Raw genomic sequence first — 5,062 nt, 5'->3', positions numbered from 1 at the left:
AAGAAATGATCCATTGCTGAGTCACCTATCTCTTAATAGCAACCCCCTTAGCTTCAAAATATGTAGTTGGAGTTCTAAAATTACTGCTTATAAGGGCCAAACTAAACTCTAAAATTAGGTCCTTCCTCCTCCGCAGATGATTCTGGTTGCACAACAGAACATAGATTGGCAGGGAATAATAAGAGGCTGGGAGAAAGAAAGTAAGGAGGCTGATATTATCGGGAAAGTAATAGGTTGAGTGTATGAACTCCAGCAGTGGCCATACAAAGAAGAGGGGACAGACGCTATTGGCTTAGCATAAAAATAACCAGCAATGCTGTCACTCCTCTAGAAAGATGACACACCAATTTACTGTCATGTCATCACATTCTATATTTATGTGCATTGTTCCCCCCCCCCCCCGCACCAGAACATTCCAAGGATCATCTCTTCTCTCATCTCTTGGACCTAAACACATGTTTTTAAAATCTATGTGTCTATATTATAATGAAAACATTTATAGGCTCCAATTAAAGCTGGATGACAACTGTGACTTTGGCTTCTAACCAACTAGCTAAACAGCCATAGCAATCAAATCCAAATCCAATTTAGGTTCAAGACAGTGATTACAAGTTGTGGTTGAATTAAACACAGAATCTGGCTCTCATGAGTAAAAGTAAAAAATCCTACCAAAAATTTTGACAGTAGTTTCAATTCTGGTCTTATTCTCTGTGGTGGAACACACCAGTATGTTTGTAAGGCCACTTTCAAAATTCTACAAAGGACGCTATTTTTCACTCCAAATGAAATAGGCATAGAATGGATACAGTGGGCACTCCATCAATATTTGTTGAAAGAAAGAAACCAAGAAACCAAGAGACACGGGAGTCCTCCAGCTGTAAGTTCTGTTTCCTAGAGAAATGACAATCTTGAAGGCCGGTCTTTGTTGAGAAATAAAAAGTATTACCAACTGCCAAAAGTTCCCCTGACCTATTAGAAACAGAGCTTGGAGATTCAAATATCAAGTTTTACTGTAATTCATATGTAAACAAAATGCAACACTCTCTGAGAGAAGTCCCCCCTCTGCCTGGGGATGACAAGGAGAATGAATCTGTCTGCAGGTGGAAGACTTGTTAAAGGAAGGAGACGAACTAGAAGTCAAGTACCAGAGTCTTGACCATTCCCTTGGGTTCAAAATCCTTATCAGAGCATTAACAGAAAAAAAAAAAAAGATGCATATTGGGGATATCTCATTGCAGCACAGCTTGTTCCTCACTTTTCTAACCTCACACTGGGACCACTTTAAGCCCCCTTCCAAATGCTTTATGATTAATTGAGTGCCACACCAACACGGAGCCCATGAGCTGAGGTGGACATCTATGTGAAATGGATTGCAAGTAGACTTTGGGTTCTCCATATTTGGTATATGGTGTGGAGAGTACCAGAGGCCCTGTAAATTCTGATGGGAGGTAGAAAGGGGCTGAAATTTCCAGTAGATCAACAGAGGGGTCAGAACAGAATACAGAAACTTTATGACCAAAGGCCAGGACCAGAACATCAACAGTAAGTGCAGCATGATGTTCCAAAAGGACAGATGGGATTGGATTTATGTGAGTGGCCACTGGTATGTGGATGCCCAGGGACCAGACCAGAGCAGCCAACCCAGATCAGAGACCAGTGTGGACCCAGAGGCAGCTATGGACCCAAGGGCTCTTGACGCATTGCCACGAAGACACAGAAACTTCCTGTCATCATCATAGACTAACTTGACCAGATGAGAGGGATGAGGTTGGCTATGAGGAGATGGGCAGGGAAACCCTGAAAGACTGAGCATTTCCCCAAGAGAGTCTCCCTACAACTGAAAAATCTGCTCAAATGCCCCAAACTAGTGGCAATAGAAACTCAAGAAACAGTTACAGATTATGCATATATGCATGACTTTGAACATATGAAATATAGATTGTAAATATTGGACCTTGCAATGAGAAACAAGTGAGATGATGATGATTAAAGATAAATTAGTCCAGAAATAGGAAAAAGAAAAAAGTAATACAGCAATTTGCAAAGAACACTAGCAATATGCAAAGAATAATAGAGCACTGTGCAAAAAATAATAAAGCAATATGCAAAAAAAAAAATGCTCAGAAGATGGAAAGAAACTATCTTTTCTTTTGTTCTTAACAATGTGAGTTTACCTCATTTATCCTCCACACAGTCAAGATAGTATTATGATGCCCAAAGTAAGATGAGGACGCAGAAGTTCTTGACCAGGAGCTTAAGGCTATGGGGCAGGTCTGCATATCATCCAGGGTCCAATAGCAAACAGATGGGATTAAGGATTAAGGGAATGAAAAGGTGAGTCACCCAGGGGCCAGTGACAGTGGGAAAGTGTTATCTTTTACCTTGGCCCGAAGGGGACAGTGTGAGAGACTTGTGTGGGAGAGCCTGGTGAGAACTGGAAGCATGGAAAACGATGCACCTGTGGGGAAGAATACCTCACCTCTCTCTCCTCCTGCCACCCAGTCTCCAGCTGGCGGTTCCTGTTGGCCAAATCCAGGTGGAGTCAGAGGTGAGGGGAGCCCAGGTAACACAGTCCATTGGGGTCAGTCTCCTGGGGCACAGACTAAAGTAGAGAAGGATAGACAATGAATCATGGGGTGGGGGACAAATGGAAAATAACCCACAGAGTCTGATACCCTGAATTATAGGACGTGGCTGACATCTTAAGCAGAGTCTGTCTGTTTCTGTGTGATTTTCTAAAACCAGAAAAGAATAGCAGCCCGAGAGTTGTGCTTGGGTGGCCAATTGAACACCTGAAAAGAATTTGTTTTTTTTTAATTTTCCAAAGAAATTAAGAAATTTCCATCATCTTCCCCAAGGCTGTGATGTCAGACTGTTTTAGTCTCAGCCAAGCTACTTCAAACATTGTCACGTATTTCTATAAACTTGAACTATGGGAGTTCTGCTTTCACAGATTCAATATACAGTCTAGAGGCAAAGACTGCGTCTATATGTCATGGATGTTCTGGTCACAAGACACACGGCCACACGGCACGGAAGACAAGCCAACAGGCCCTGCCAGACTAAGCTGAGCTCATTTTGCAATGCTGGCTTTGGGGGATTTTATTTTAAAACCTGAATATTTATACAGTTTGCATTCTTTAGGAGGTGATAGATTCTATTAACCTTCAAGAGCTCTCATTTGCTTTATCTTTTGCTAAGAGAAGCCAGGCTGCCTGGCTGAGAGGACGTAGCTGACTTGGCTTAGTTTAGCCATACCTGTTGTTATTAAACACAGAGCAGAATTATTTTAAGTTCAATTTTTACATTAAACATAATAATTTTGCTGTGTTTGGATTCCTGAGGGCTCTTTGGACACTATAATTTATTTCAATGTTCTGATGCCCCTCCTCCCACCACCGCCTTGAATTCTGCGCTCTCTATAAGGGAGTTGTGGGGAAGGGGTGAAGAAGGGGCAGCTGCAGTGGGGAATAGGATGGGAAGAAAAGGTGAGGATGGTCACCAAGACTCCTGGTCCTCCCTGCAGGGGTGGAGGGTAATGGACCTGATTCGTGTGAAAAGAATTGGGAGAGTAGAATTCAGGGAAGTGAGAGGTCATTCTTCCTCCCATTCTCTTTCCACCATAATTTATTTGAAATCTAGTCGCTGTGGCATAATTACTTTCCAGGCTTTTCTGCAGTGTCTATAGGTGAACCACAGGTGCTGGAGTTATCCTGACCTGCAGTGAAATCGATTTCACTGCAGCTTTTATGGCTGCATGCCCTTAGACAGGTGGTTTACTTTCTCTGGTGATTGGGCACAACTGGCTGCTCAAAGAAGTGTGCTGCACAGTCTGGTGCTGATGCAAGAACCGTGCAGCTCTTGATGAGGGAAGTAAAAAGACGAAGAGTAAGTGTTTAGAAATGTTTTTAGCAATTTGATGTTGCTGTAACACCCAAGCGTGTGATCCTTGGGCTCATCACATTGAACAGGGTATGGATCAAAAATAGAAATATAGGTCTGTGACAACATGGGGAAAGAAAAAGGAAAAATAAAAACCAAGCCAAAAAACAGATGTGGTATTTCCCCAGAGACGGTTTGAGAAGCTCGGGTAACGGTGATGCTGTCCATACCTCTCGGATAACACACAGGAAGTGCTGCGGCAGCACCTGGTGTATTCTAGAAGCTCAAGAAATGGCAGTTCCCTCCATTCCTCTGTTCCCAAGAAGACTCAGAGGATCTTGCAGTCGATACGTGAAAGCCATGAACCCTGAGCTTGCTGCAACAGAAAATGTCAGCTGAACCTCGCCAGAATCCTACCTTAGGAGCCTCTGTCTAGGAGGAAAGAGGTGCCTGTGAATCCTTGTCCCCAAACATTGTGAACACAGCAAGGTCCAAATAAGGAGCTCCCTCATCTCTCCATCTAGGAGGGGACCCCTCCCACGGGATCTTAGATCATATTAGCTCAAATTAGGTTTCAATTTACATAACGGGATCATTTCGAAGAAGCTGAGAATTTTTTCCAACTAAACAACCTCTTCTAGGCCTCTGTTTTTAAAAGAGAAACTGAGTAACAAAGAGGAAGTAAGGGCTCAGGCTGAGGCCGTCAAAGTCCACTTTTGTCACAACAGTGGCCCTGTATATTCTTTTTTTTTTTAAGATTTTAATTTTTTAGAGAAATTTTACGGTTCACGGCAAAATTGAATGGAAAGTACAGATTTCCCACAGAGCCCTGCCCCCACACAGGTATCGCCTCGCCATTATTAACAAACCCACCAGTGTGGTACGTTTGTTACAACTGAAGAAGCTATGCCACACATCACTATTACTCGGAGTGCACAGTTTACATTGGGGTTTACTCCTGGTGTTGTGCGTTCCATGGATTTGAACAAATGTGCGATGACAGGTGTCCATTATTATGGTATCATGCAGAGCTTTTTGGTATATTCTCACTTTGGACTCTGACGTAGCTCAGTTATGAGATGTCAAAGCTCCAGGCAAATTGTCTATCCAGTGCAGCATAACGTGCCCCCCGGAGCATGTCTAATCTTGTGCATATCTTGAAAATAAAATGTCCAAATCC

Source organism: Equus caballus, chromosome 11, assembly GCF_041296265.1.
Source record: "Equus caballus isolate H_3958 breed thoroughbred chromosome 11, TB-T2T, whole genome shotgun sequence".
Taxonomy (NCBI): domain Eukaryota; kingdom Metazoa; phylum Chordata; class Mammalia; order Perissodactyla; family Equidae; genus Equus; species Equus caballus.
The sequence above is the reverse complement of the archived record's forward strand: the minus strand, read 5'-3'. Positions refer to the sequence as shown.